The sequence below is a fragment of the Triturus cristatus genome, chromosome 5_1 (genome assembly GCF_964204655.1).
Source record: "Triturus cristatus chromosome 5_1, aTriCri1.1, whole genome shotgun sequence".
NCBI lineage: Eukaryota > Metazoa > Chordata > Amphibia > Caudata > Salamandridae > Triturus > Triturus cristatus.
The window spans coordinates 756,954,421-756,969,476 of record NC_140587.1 but is presented as its reverse complement, the minus strand read 5'-3'; the positions used below and the strand labels follow the sequence as shown (position 1 = coordinate 756,969,476).

The 15,056-nt window shown below is 48.3% G+C and overlaps 1 long non-coding RNA gene across 1 annotated transcript; it reads right to left on the bottom strand.

Moving 5' to 3' along the window:
- Positions 1-806: 806 nt before the first annotated feature.
- Positions 807-13,281, bottom strand: LOC146831429 (uncharacterized). The gene is made up of 3 exons (XR_014961289.1): positions 13,218-13,281; positions 3,366-3,627; positions 807-1,125 (listed from the first exon to the last, which is right to left on the bottom strand). It is a non-coding gene; the product is annotated as an uncharacterized LOC146831429 (long non-coding RNA).
- Between the last annotated feature and the right edge of the window lie 1,775 nt (positions 13,282-15,056).

Sequence of the window (15,056 nt, the reverse complement as noted above, 5' to 3'; positions counted from 1 at the left end):
TAGGTGTGGTGGGTGCAAGGGTGGACGTCTCCACCACAGGGGGTGGGGCAGCGCCAAAGGTGGAGGTGAGCACGGCGCTGCACACTGCTGCTAGGGCCTCCATCCTAACCCCTGCACCTGAAGATACCCCAGGGCCAACGGAGGGTGTGGTGGGTGAGGGATGGGGTGCAGCGCTCTTGGGGGAGGGGGTGGACATGGTGGGGGACTCAACTCCGGTGCCTGGGGACTTCCTCGCCCGCTTGTGGGGTGGTGGCTCAGTGGGGACCCAGCTCATCCATATAGGACTCCTTAGGTGAGAGTTTGGCAGGGGAGCTAAGGGGAGTGGTTTTGGAGGAACAGGGTAGTGAGGACTGCGGACTGCGACTGTTGCTGTGTGTATGTCGTCTGCCCCCTGCCCCTGTCGGTGTGCCTACATCCCCGTGAGTGTGCGTGCCAGGAGGTGTGCGCTGTGCCTTACTTGGGGGCGTGCTGGATGTGTCTGGTGGGGTGCGTGCCTGTGACTGTCTGGGTGCGCGTTGGGCAGGCATGGGAGAGGGCAGTGTGGATGGGTCCGGGGTAGGGGGGTGACGGAGCGCTGCAGGAGAGAAACTGCTGCCGTCAGGGAAGAGTCCATGGACCGCAGAAACCTGCGTTGGTCAGACATCGTTGCTGACATGCCCTCCATGAACGACACCATCTGTGTGAGCAGTTTAGTGTGTCCATGGAGGACAGTCAGCACCGATGCCTGCCCAACCTGCAACTGCCGCAGTATGTCCACAGACTCTTCACTGAGGGCAGCAAGGGTGACAGGGGCAGGGGGTGCGGTGCCTGGGCCGAAGGAGACATGGTGGGACTCTGCACGGACAGAAGGGACAGGAGCAACTGGGAGGGCGGAGATGGTAATGGAGGAGGCGGGGACAGATGTGGGGATGCTGCCAGTTGGTGTTGCAGCCTCCGCCACCTCAGGGAGGTCAGCCTCGGACCCGTCGGCGTCGTAGCTGCTCTCGCCTCCAGACAGGTCCTCCGACTGACTCCCCTCGCCCTCCGTGCCACTGGCTCCTTCTGACTCCACAGCACTGATGGCACTTTTGCTGGGTCCCTCCTCCAGGTCCATGCAGGTGTCTCCCTCGGTTGCGGATGATGATGCTGTGGGCAAGGAGAAGAAACCAAAATGCATCAGTCACCTGTATACATCTGAAACATGAGCACAAGAACAATTGGTCACAGTGCATATCAGGCAATGCATCATGAGTAACAGCTAGATAACTCCGCACATATGTAAGCCCTGTACTTCCCAGTTGGTAGACCCACTATGCCACTTGGACACAAGGAAAAAAAGAACACATCAGGCCACTACTTGAATGAGAAATACACTGAGAAGCTAGTGTCTGTGAACCGGTGAGCACAGCAATACAGTGAAGTTATGCCACCTCTTGTTTACCCTGAAAGAAAAAGTAGTGGTGCACCCAAGGTAAACTAACACACCTCAATACTCAAGGTGTCACCACACTCAGAGACCTGTAAGTACGTTGGAACACAAAACAAAAAAATTTTGCTACCTTGGGACTCACAACACTTTACACAATCTACATGTTTTGAATGTGCCAATTCGCCATTTCGTGAAAATAACACTCATGTGCCTGCATGAAATATGTCGCACAAGGCAGTGCACACAAAAGTACATTTACACTGTCATTGAAGAAGCTGGCACCTTTTCTAAGAAGCCACTGTTAGAAATTAATGGTGTTGCAGAAAGTACATATACATGGGCCCACGGAGGTCTTGATGTCTTGAGACTCGTCAATTTGTATCACCAACACAAAGGAGTCTCTCAAAATCAAGAGCACTGTGGGAACATGTATATGGAGACTCTGCAACACCATTTAATTCTAACAGTGGGTTCTTAGAAAATGTGCCAGTGTGTTCCATGAAAGTGGAAATGTCGTTTGATGTGCACTTCCTTTGGTGACTTTTTTCATGCAGGCACATCAGTGTTCTTAACACAAATCCTCAAATTTCCACTTTTAAAACATGAAGAACTGTTGACAAGTGCTGTGAGTGCCAAGGTACAATTTTTTAAGAGTAACCACTTGAATTATGTCAGTTGTCACGTGGCCATCCGTCACCTGATTACACAGTTGGCCACACATATGACCTACTGCCTGTCATCTTGAGTGGCACACATGTCCACACCCAGGACAATGCATAAGCTAATGGGCCTGCAATTGGGTAGAAAAAAAGCCTAGCTGTACTGTGGATACACCCTCATGGCAAGCCAGAATGTACACACAGATGTCAGCACACAAAGTCCAAACTGCGTTGCATCTGAACCACACACAGGTACGAAGCAGGAATCATGTTTTAAAAAACTGACACAGGCTGCAAAGCAGGTAAGTTAAGCACTGGCCAGCATCACAGGGGCAGTGCATGGTGATTCTTTGTACAGCCAAGTCTCACACACAAGTCAGACCTGGCAATGAAAAATCAGGGTTGCACATGTATGCCTCTCCCGCACACCCCACCACATGCCTGAGTCAATGTGATTGATACAGATCAAGAAGTGACACCTCTTATTCAGGGTTACAATAACTGTGCTGGAAAAATAGCTTCATTTACACAACATCACCTCGTGGGGCTGGCAACACATATTTGTGACAAACAACCATCAACAGATTGTTGTGAATAGCCACACAGGCACTGCCCATTGTGAGTATTCACAAGCAAAATGGTGCATCCCTGTCCAGTGGACACATGTAGCACACATTTGCAAAATACTAACTAGGCCAGGGAACAATGCCACAGAGGCAGACCTATGCTGAACACACAGAGAATGTGCACAGTGTTGGATGACACACATGATTAGGAGGCCAGGGTGTCTCAGGGGACTGTAGTGGGCACACTGCTCCGTGGTCCTGGAATGAGCGGACTGTACCATGTATAACCGTCATGGCAATATGCATATTTCCCACTCATCCACATCATGTCTGAGGCCACAACATTGGTCATGCATGCTGCAAGGGTGTTCAGTTGAAAGCTCACACTCCTATGTTGAGAATCATCATCAGTGCCAACAAATATGGACCCCCAACATAGTGAACAGGTCATGGCACAGGCAAGGTACCAACACAAGTCACAGACCACCCTCCCACATGATGCTGAAAGCAATGTGCCCTTAGATTTACTGGCACCCTAGATGACCATGTGCAAATGTGATTACACACAGACCAGGGGACACATGTCAAGGAGGGGAAGGGATGAAAAAGAGCACCAGGTGGCATTGGGGAACAGAAAATGCACTGCACATATTAACTCTGGGAGTGTATCCAGGCTACAGAGCACATCCAAAAGCTGGTGACACATAACACGACAAACAGCTATGTACCTACCCCCTCCTTGCTGCAGTAACTGCCTTTCGAGCTCAGGGAATACCACCGCCAGGACACGTTTCATGTGGGGGGTCAGGCGTCAGTGGCCGCCATGGGGTCGAGGACTGTCGAGCCCCAGCTGGACCCGGGCGATCCGCCGGGTCCAGCACCGGATGCCCTGCCACATCTTGCGGACCTGTGGCAGCTGCCGACTACGCTCCCCCTCAGATCTCACGGCCCTGACGATGTCTTTCCAGATCACCCCCTTCTCGTAGGCAGTTACCTGTCAGGATGGCAAAGTGACACAACATCAATACACCTGCTCCATGTCCCAGAGACACACATTTGAACATCATTGAACTGTTGAACAGGGCATAGGATGCAGACAGGAATTACATCATACACAATAAGAAATTGGCCTGTGTGCAAGCCCCAATGCACTACATGGCATTGAAAGTCAACAGGTTGGCATGAGGGGTGCGACACACACACTGATCATGCCACACACTGTGCAGCACATGCAACAGCAGACTGAAGGCCAGCACGTGCCAAGCAGTCACATGTCCCACTCCACTGACGCACCATCAGCATACTAGACAGACACACCCAAGCACAGATCACTCACCTGTCATTGACAACAGCGGATACAACCCTTACTCTGCACATTTGCCACTTGCCAGTGGGGTGTCACAGGTGTCATGCTAGCTCTGCAAGTCAGACACACAGCACGGCTTACTTGTCACATCAGATGGGTTGATCTGTTGCCTCCTCCATGCAGCTGTGGTGCAACACTTCACATAGACACTCACCCACATGACAAGGAACATTCACACACATCACTGTCCATGAGGTCGTACACATCATTTGGACACTCTCACCACAGGGCCACTCAACTCATACACATCTGTGGGTACAGTCACCTGTCACACAGGGGAGACCACTGAATCACCTCAGGATAATAGGAAAAAAATACACCAAGGATTTGCCAGGCTGAAAGTGTAATGCACTATGCAGTGAAAGTCACAGTAAGCACAATGGAAGTGAGGAGTGCACACAGGAACTACATCATGCTCTGCATGAGAGACATCAGCATGTCCCCCCCCCCTGGGACCTACTCTAAACAACATTGCATGTCTGTCCCACCTGGACACAATATTGACAGTCACACAACAGGTGCATAGGCAAAGTTAGTGGACTCAGCACTCACCCGCTCCCCTGGTCTCCAATACAGCTTGGTGTACTGTGGGAGGAGGACGTCCAGCAAGGCTTCATTCTCCTCCTGGGTGACCAGCTGGGCCCTCTCCACAGTACGTGACATGGTCCAGAGGAAGCAGAGACAGCAGCAGTGTGGTCGACTGGAAAGTTGTGCAGGCAAGTGCCCTCTCATGGGTTCTGGCTGCCTTATATCTGTCTTGCTGAGGGGCATTCATTTAGAGGAGTACATAGTGATTGGTCAGACTCATTCGCATCCTCCGTTTACTCCAATCCCTTTAAACATACACCAATGACTTTAAACATACACCAATGACAGCATTCGCATCGTTCAAATTCTGAGCATCATGTCAAGTCAACAACCACTTTGCAAAATTGTATTTTGTGGCCAACTGACTGTTCCAGGACACATGATCAACACTTTTCAACTGAAAACTCTGTCTCCATGACCACCAGCATGCATTTAGGGCCTAATACTTGTCCCTTATGTGTCTCCTATGTAATTTTGAAATCCACACACAGGTACGGTGCGTTTCACACGTACCCCTACGGCACAAGTACAATGGTGAAACGAAGCGTACACACGTGATGATAGCGGGTGTACGGTGCGTTTCACACGTACCCCTACGGCACAAGTACAATGGTGAAACGAAGCGTACACACGTGATGGTAGCGGGTGTATGGTGCATTTCACACGTACCCCTACGACACAAGTACAATAGTGAAACGAAGCTTATACACGCGATGATAGCGGGTGTATGGTGCGTTTCACACGTACCCTTACGGCACAAGTACAATGGTGAAACAAAGCGTACACAAGCGATGATAGCTGGTGTACGGTGCGTTTCACACGTACCCCTACGGCACAAGTACAATAGTGAAACGAAGCGTACACATGCGATGATAGCGGGTGTACGGTGCATTAGACACCTACGGGTACGCACTAGTTCACACGTACGGGTACGCACTAGTGTTACAGTGCGTTAGACACCTACGGGTACGCACTAGTTCACACGTACGGGTACGCACTAGTAGTACAGTGCGTTAGACACCTACGGGTATGCATTTCACACGCTTACAATGGTAATACAGGCACACACATGCCAGGAATGGAGGGCTACGAGTCGCACAAGGATGTCCATCAAGTACGCATACTGTTATGTGCAGGCCCTAAGTGTGGCAGCCAGTGATATTGCACAGGTCATCTCATCTAGTTGCACAATTGATGTGTGATGACCTGTGTACACATGTCATGTGTGATGGGGCACTATGTGGCACACATCACCTTGACACTTGCCACATGTGTGTCTGTAGTCCAACTGTGTCATGCACAGCAGCAGTGTGATGGCACAGTCATCACCACCCGCACCTGTCTCCTGATGCCAGGGACAGGGACACTCAATCAACTGACATGTCACGATCTGCGTGCCCCTTTGTGACTATGTCAGGTGTGTGTCATGTGTTCCCATGAGCTTGATGTCAGTGTTCCGTCAACTGCATCTGCTGTTGGTGCATCCAACATGGGTCTGTGTGGAGATGGGCATGGGACACATCTACGCACACCATGCCACATGTGGATTCCCACCGCTGTAGGGTCTGTGTGCATCGGACATCATATTTTCCCAGTCATACATGTCTGCGTTGTCTCAATGGCTGTGTCTTTCTCTTGTCACGTGTACCCCTTCATCGCAATGTGTTTGATATGTACATTTGACATTCCTTGTGACCTGTGCGTGTGCCTTGCAGTCAGCTGTGTGGATGAGATGACATCCTTCCTACGCACCTATGTGGTTGTGTATCACTCCGGTGATATCTGTGGTTCTTCACTCAGACTGCCCACCAACTCATTTCAGGGCATGTCATGTAGACTTGACAATCAACAGGTGTATCTGGCTTTTTGTAGGAGTGCCAGCAAGCTGGCATATGTGTCCTGGGTGTATTGCACACACCGACTCCATAGTTACCTGATGTGTATTAGCAGTGTAGCATGTGCTATGTTCATTGACATTTATATTGGCAGACTCTCAATCTTCATTCTTACAAACAATGTCTTGCAGGGCACCGCCTGTCCCAAGACCAATGCCAGACTTGAGTGCCATGAGGGAACGTGCCTGCATCCCACGTTACAGATTCACTCAACAGTTGATTGAGGACTTGACTGACAGGCTGGCACCACACCTACAACCACGACACAGGTATCCTACTGCGCTGACCCCAAAGATGAAGGTGATGGCAGCCCTACATTTTTTTGCCACAGGTACTTTTCAATTCACCATAGCTGATGTTGGTGGCATGTCACAGACAATGTTCAGCCGTGTCCTGCGTGATGTTTTAGCAGCCATGTTGGAGCACCTTGATGAATTCATCACATTTCCTACTCCTGAGGAGTTGACAGATGTCAAGGGTGATTTCTATGCCCTGGGAGGGATGCCCCATGTCATTGGGTCCATTGATGGGACACATGTGGCTTTGGTACCACCACAGGCACAGGAGCAACCCTATCGCAACCGTAAACATTACCACTCAATAAATGCCCTTGTGGTGTGTCTTGCTAACATGCTGATTTCCCATGTCTGTGCACGTTTTCCAGGATCAGCACACAATGCCTACATCATGAGGCGTAGCAGGGTGCCACAAATGATGCTGCGGCTGTACAATGAACGAGCAGGTCTTGTTGGTGGATATACTCTGTTTGTCCTGTGTGTTGCGGTATCTTTGGCTCTTACGGCATCTCCTGACCCACTTTTTTACATGATGTTTCCATGTAGGGGACTCTGGATATCCCAACATGCCATGGCTAATGACACCTCTTCGCAACCCAAGAACAGCTGCAGATCACAGGTACAACAATGCACACGGGCAGACCAGGCGAGTGATTGAGAGGACGTTTTGCCTCCTGAAGAGCCGATTCCGGTGCCTGGACAAGACAGGTGGGTCCCTCCCTTATGCCCCGGAGAAGGTCTGCCGAATCTTCATCGTGTGCTGCATGCTGCACAACATGGCAGTTGAGAAGGCAGTGCCACTCATCCTGGATCCGGATGAGCAGGAACATCCATCCGTGGAGAATCAAGGGCTTGCTCACGAGGCTAGTGATGAGGAGGAGGAGGAGGATGATATCCGGAGTCAGCTCATACGCAACTTCTTCTCACAATGGTGAGTCACTGGGTATGAGTGTGCAAGCTTGTAGCATTGAGAGGCATGTGTTGCAATGCGTGTGTCCAGCTGACTGAATGCAAAGTGACTTTGATGTGTGTTCTGATGTGTCACTCGAGTGATGATGTTATGCCACACAGTTTTGCGGAGAGACTTTCTTTGAAATTTACATGTGTCCAACATTGTTCATGTTTTGTAAATGTCCCTGTGTGCGGCGAGAATTCTTTTAGGTGACTTCTTGTGTGTCTGTCATTCCCAGGTTTTTGCGCCTGTTGTCTGCTCGTGTCATCTTTGTCCTCCTGCTATTCCTCATGAGGATTGCAACGTGTGCTGAATCAGCGTTCCATGCACGGACATGTGGAAATGTCAGTTTGGGTAAGGTTAGCAGCAAGCCTTTTTGATGGTGGTACAGGTTGGGAATGTGTGGGCTTGCTTCTGTGCATGTTGTGGTACCATGCATACATGTCTTCTCACCATGGAGCATATAACATGTAGCATCACTCCCATGACATGATAGTCACCCTTCTTGACTGTAATCTGTAGTGGAGTGTGGCGTCTGATGAAGGCATCAATGTGTGTAAACCTTGCCTCTAAAACATTGCGGATGCTACGGGTGGACATAGTGCGGGACATCACAACAACAGGCTCTACGGGGAATTGCAGCCTCTCCGTGTGCAGCAGGATTTGTTTGGCTCATCCCCTTGACTTGTGTGCCAGTTCATTGGGATTGACATCATCCGTGTCGTGAAGGGGGGGTCCAGCGTATGTCCCACATGTTCTGTCAACTGACCTGTGAGTCTGTTCACATGGATGCATTTCCCTTTGTGTGTGTATGTGGAATAAAGGTGTTCAGCACAATCCAAAGTGCCTAATCTCTGTCACTGCAGCTCTCTTGCCAGTTTGCATGCGTCATCTATGGCATATTTGTCAAATATTGAGCATATGTGTATGTCTACTTCGGCAACATGCATGCAGTTCTTCATGGCTAATAATATCTATTGTGCATGAAGTCCCTGGTTGTGTATGTATTTATGCAGGTTGCTCCACACAACGGGACGTGAACACATGCTGATGGTGTGTCTCCTGTGCGCAGCTCCGCATTTTGTTGCCTGACCCTGTGACCGTCATTTTTGGTGATTGGTCATACATTTTCTCGTAGTGACCCATGAGTTACCTGACACTCCTTCCTTTACATACACCTGTTGCACTGTGCCTTTCTGACCTCCTTGTCTTTGTGTGCTTGTTTTTGCCTAGTTTCTCAGCCCTTCCGCCTGCTGCTGCCTCACCTGCGGCACTGCCCTGCCGAGTGCCATGATTCTGCAACCCACATACCTAAAAAATGCTCCTCCCTTCCCCCTCCACCCATTCTTAATGCAGCCAGCAGCTTGTCTGTGCCACTGTTGCGCCAACGCCGTGCCAAAGGCAGGACCGTCTTTGCATGACCCACGTCACACAACAGGCTCATGCTGCAGCCAACCTCCAAGCAATGTTCTCCACACAATCATCCGCCTGCTATCAGGCAACCCCAAAGCGCACACACGACACCTTCGCATGTTGAGTGTGCAACTCCAACTGCCTACACAGCACTGCCCAGCCTACCAGACCCTGTCAGAACAACCAGGTCATGTGCCTCCTACTCCACACCCGCTCCATCCACCAGCACGCCATTGGACTCTGTTACCTCCTCAACACAACAGGGCCACACATCACCTTCATGACAGTAACCTGGATATAAGCATCCTCAGCACACGACTTCTTCATTGCCATCTCAGACAGATACAAGATCACCCGCAGGGACGGCACCAACAATCCCGGAGGATGAATTGCAATTGATTCACAAGTACACCCTCAGAGTCACAAATTCGGGTTTGCAGCAACTCCCTGGCAACCCTCAGAGTAACACTCATCTACAGATATCCAGGCCTACATCCACAATTGCGCTAAGCCATCAACACGTACATCTGCATGCACGCCCTCACCTCCACAAGCTACATGTGGCTGGGGGCCAGTAACTTCTGACTGGAGGAGAACCACACCACCATCCATCATTGGTCAATCAACATTTTAATTGACGTCTCCGACAAGCAACACACTGCCCCACACCCTGCTACCAATCCCCCAAAGATGCTTGATGTAAGTCACCACAGACAAGCTGTGTGGGACACTCAAAACAACACCAACGCAACACCCTGAAACCTCACGCACTGGATCAGCAACTGATCCAACAATCTTTCCACATTGACAGACTTTCCTGTGAAGCACAACAATAGTTAAGGCACCTGGGACAAGGCACACCTACTGGACTCCTACAGACGTAGCCGGACTCTTGTGCACACCTTGCAACACAAAGAGCCATCATTTACCTTACTGGCCTGGAAAAGACCACACACAGCCATCACCATATCATCAGCAAGGACAAGTGGAGATCCTTCAGATAGTGCTGAGACACCAAAACACACGACATCAAGGAGCTCATCAGCATTGTGAGTGAACTGACAGCAGATCTCCATCCAAGACACCCCACCCTTTCAAGGCAGATCACATCCCTTGCAACTTTGTACCACTGCTAGCTCATGGCCATACACAACAGCCTTGGCACACAGAGGCAGACAGCACTATTATCCACAGGACAAACCCCCCTCAGGTTCTGGACTCCCGTCAGCAGCAAGTACACCACCTGGCTCATGTGCACCATCCACTCTGGCTCTCCATCCGGCCCCTTCCCACACAACATCTCAACCACATCATTCCCCATCCTTGAAGCCCACGTCCAGTGCGTCCTGAATGTCTCCTTTGAGTTGGCCACATTCCATGGGTGCTGGAGGCATGCAGAGACCCAGGCCCTTCTTAAACAACGGACGGCAGTACCGCAGGATCTCCTGGTACATCACCCTGCTTCCCTACCCAGCAAATGTCATCCGGAAGACACTCAACAAGCAACTGACATATTTCCTCCACGCAACCAGCTCCAGGCAACCGGCACCAGAACATATTCCACAGTAATCACACCACTGCAACCGTCATCATTGCCACCACCAACGACAACTTTGCCCTGCTCAACAAGGGTGAGCCCACCCCCCTTGACCTCTCAACGGCATTGCACACCATGTGCTACCACACTGTCAGCTCACACATCTCCAACATTGGTATCCAGAGGAGGGCCCAGGATTCAATCAGAAAGTAGCTCACCAGCAAGGCCCAGGGAGTCTGCCTTCACCCTGCAGCATGTAGTACACTGGGGTCATGTGGCACATGCCCCAGGGCTCTTCTCTCAGCATGATGATCTTCAATGTCTCCATGACCCCCCTCTCCACCATCACATGCGCACACGACCTCATCATCATCTCGTATGCCATTGACACCCAGCTGCTCCTCAAACTCACCAAAGAGCCAGCCATTGCCAAATCCAAACTTCAAGAAGGCATGAGATCTGTTGAGGAATGGCTGAACATCAGCAACCTGAAGCTGGACTTGGACAGGACTGAGGTCATCATCTGAGGATTGTTCCCTTACGGCTGTGTCAACTCCTTGTGTAACATACATTGCTAGTGACGGGATGCACTCCGGTTTTAGTACCAATTCCTCAATATTTTAGTGTTGCTGCGTGCAGCTTGGTAAAGTGCCATGCCCAAATGACACCAGGGAAGATATGAACGTGTTGAAATGGGGCTGCCATTTGCCCCAACCAAACGCACTGCGTGAACATGCCACATTGGCGGAAATGTATAATTCGTAAGTCCAATCTTATTCTTGATCTGTTTAGTGTTACTCAGTTTATCCGCGTTTTCTTCAAATTAATTCCCACATATGGTCCAAACGCCATTTCCAAATTTCTTAATGTTTGAACTGTGCTCTAGGCCTCTTGTAAAAACATGAACAGATGCGAGGTTCTTCAAACAGTGTTTATTCGTAAAAAAACCCAATGCATTTCGGGCAACGCAGTGCCCTTCATCAGGGGTCACTATAAATAAACGATACAATGATCAATTAGTACTTATTACCAACATACTTCAATTCTTTTCATAGGTCAATGTGCAATACACCATTGTAAACATTCTTTTTAAACCCTCCCCCATGACTAAATGGCGAACATCTTCCTGAGTGTATAAATCTCATCTCACCAATAAAGTTTCACCATTTTTTTTTTATTTTTTATTAAAGAAACGACGTGTCACTCGTTCTAATAATCCATGTCCCAAATGATTTCCTTCTTTCAACCTCACTGCTTTACTACGACCTTTCCACCCCATAAATCTGCTTTCTACCCATTAGCACGACGTTCCAACAATCGATTCATGTTTTTACAAGAGGCCTAGAGCACAGTTCAAACATTAAGAAATTTGGAAATGGCGTTTGGACCATATGTGGGAATTAATTTGAAGAAAACGCGGATAAACTGAGTAACACTAAACAGATCAAGAATAAGATTGGACTTACGAATTATACATTTCCGCCAATGTGGCATTTTCACGCAGTGCGTTTGGTTGGGGCAAATGGCAGCCCCATTTCAACACGTTCAACTCCTTGTGTCCCACTGGTCTGGGCACCGCACCAGCACCCAGTGGCCATGCACGCAAGCTGGTGTTCATCATGGACCCATCGCTGACAATTACCATGCAACTCACCACCATCTGTAACTCATGCTGCAACACCCTCCGCATGCTGCAAATGATCCACAGATAGATCCACTACAAGGCAAGACAGACCGTCCCCCAGGTCAACGACACCAGCCGGCTCAACTACAGCACCGGCCTCTACGTAGAACAACAGCAAAACTGCAGGAGAAGTTGTCCTCATCCAGGGTGCATCCGCACACCTCATCTTCAACATCCCCAGCCCCAGCCACATCACCGTCCACCTGAGATAGCTAGAATGTCTCACTGTCTGCTGCAGGATCACCTTCAGACTCCTCAACCACACTCAGGAGGCAGTCCACAACCCCAGACCCAAAACAAACCTTGGACGTTTGTCATCCAACACCCCGTTTGTTATGGGTATGCGGAACTGCGCAGCCTTGTCGTGATTCCTAAGTAAATGCTTAGTCTTGTCATTGTCATGTTTCCTAGATATGCGGTATGTTATGCCTCATTACAATTACATCATGACTAGGTGCTTAACACTGTCTCAGTACCCCTGCTGCTACCAAGACTTGTTTTATAAACCATGTAGACTGAGGCCAAGATTTGATGTTAAATACTGTAAGAAAATGATGTTGCCAATGTTTATTTTGCTGGGGCCAATGCTTGTTACTGTAACTTTGCCAATGCTTGTTGACTCGATCTACAGAAATGCTTGGGAGTGTTACTATTGGAGTTGGGAAACGTGCGCACGTGTTGGCAGTCTAATCGTGCACACGTGTATTCTGGAACAAGTTCCAGCACCAGACTATGCACGTGTTAGCAGTCTAATCGTGCACACGTGTATTCTGGAACAATTCCAGCACCGGACTATTTAAAGCGCACTCGCTTTCAATCCTATGCTTCGCTTCGTCGCATTGTGGCAGCTTACCTGACTCCGGTCTCGTCCAGCCCAGCACAGTGTCCTCCATTGCTGCACCCTTCCAGGAACATCCGGTCCGCTGCTCCAGTTTCCGGTCGTCCCTCGCAGAATCCAGTCTCCCGACCTTTGCCCTAAAGTAAATATAGAAAAGACAAGCTATGCAACGGTTGCTTGGCAACGCCTCAGCTGAATCGGTAAAGCTCAGAACAAGTGTCAAGAATCATGGTAAGGCTGATTAGCATTTCTACAACTATATAAATGCGGACATTTAGCATTTTAAAAGCGGAAGTAATTTAAAGCCTCAAGTTTTATTGCTAGACAATCGGTCATTTGATTTGCATGTGTCGAAACTCGCAAAGACTTATTGGCAGATTTGAAACTCCAGAAGGAGTGTAATGCATCAAAAATCCGGTGTTGAGACAATCTCAGTGTGGAGAAGGTATTTTGAACATTTAACCCTCAAGGAACACTAAAGAACTGTATTTCTTTTATGAAAAGACATTAATAACAAAGGACTTTAGAAATATAAAGAAAACCATAGTATGGTGGTGCAGATCGGAGCTTCCGAATCCCCTCTACTTCCACGGACGGAGTGATTTCACAGTCACACGCGCACACACACATCACACGCTGGTGGGGCCCATAACACCAACATTCATCCTACCACTCTATCCGTGCCATGTATAAGGGGAAACACTTTTCTATACCTAACCAATCTGCATGTACCCTGAGGTCAATGAGATCAACTAGTTGCTATAGATTTGGTGATACAACTTAACACTCTAAATATTCAATAAACAAGACAATAAAATAACCACCTGACACAGTAATTCAAACAGAATATTGTTTATCTAAAATTAGTAAGAAAAGCCAATTTAATGCAAAATCATTTTCTCCATATTTACCTATTCTGGCTAAAGTCGTTTTCTAAGTCAGAACTGGTCCTCAGCAAATAGTTAAAGTTCTCTAGCCGTCATGTAGAGTCACCGTCCTCTCCGTCAACTGACCTCTGATCATTGGTTCGGGAAGAAGTGGCGCTAGACCTCTCTAGCCTACTAATATTTATACCAAAATTTTCATTCCAAATGTTGCAAACATATCTTTCAGAACATTCGATTGGCTGAAATTATGTCGTCTTGGTACATTAAGTTACATCCTTAGATTTTCTCATGTATTGATAGTTTCAAATTCTGAATAGAAATTAGAAGTCCATAGCTAATTCATTACTTCTACGGATCTCTCTTCAGGATAAAATGTATCTCATCCATGGGACCATTATAAGTTCATCAGGTCGGATTTTAAAGTTGCAACAATTTTTCACGTTCAGGGGCGTCTGGCAATACTCCCAGATTTGTCGTCATGTTCATGGCTTTTCAGTTCAATCAGAGGACAGGGTCGCAGTCAGCGCAAAGCCTCTTTTCATATTTTCATCTACTCGAATGCAGGCTGCGGGTGGTGGCCATTTTACAACAGGCCACAATGGTCAACTTAAGCGAAGAAAACACAAAATCATAATTACTACATGGAAATGATTATACAGTGTTATTCCCCTGCTAATACCCTTATGTGTATGTATTTATCTAGCCATTTGCGACATCAAAAGCCATTAATGCATATTTGTTATAAGTGCAAAACACAATAACATCACATAAGCAACATCTATACTGTCAATTTGCTCACCAACTTAGTTCACTTATTATTTTAGCCATGCAATTGCATTCCCACGTGTAATTCTTCTGTTAATAAGGTTGGTTAGACAAGACTCGACAAATCTTTAGTAATTACTAATTTAATCAGTAGTACTTTTAATAATGACATACAAAAAATGAAACAGGTATTTGGTTTAAA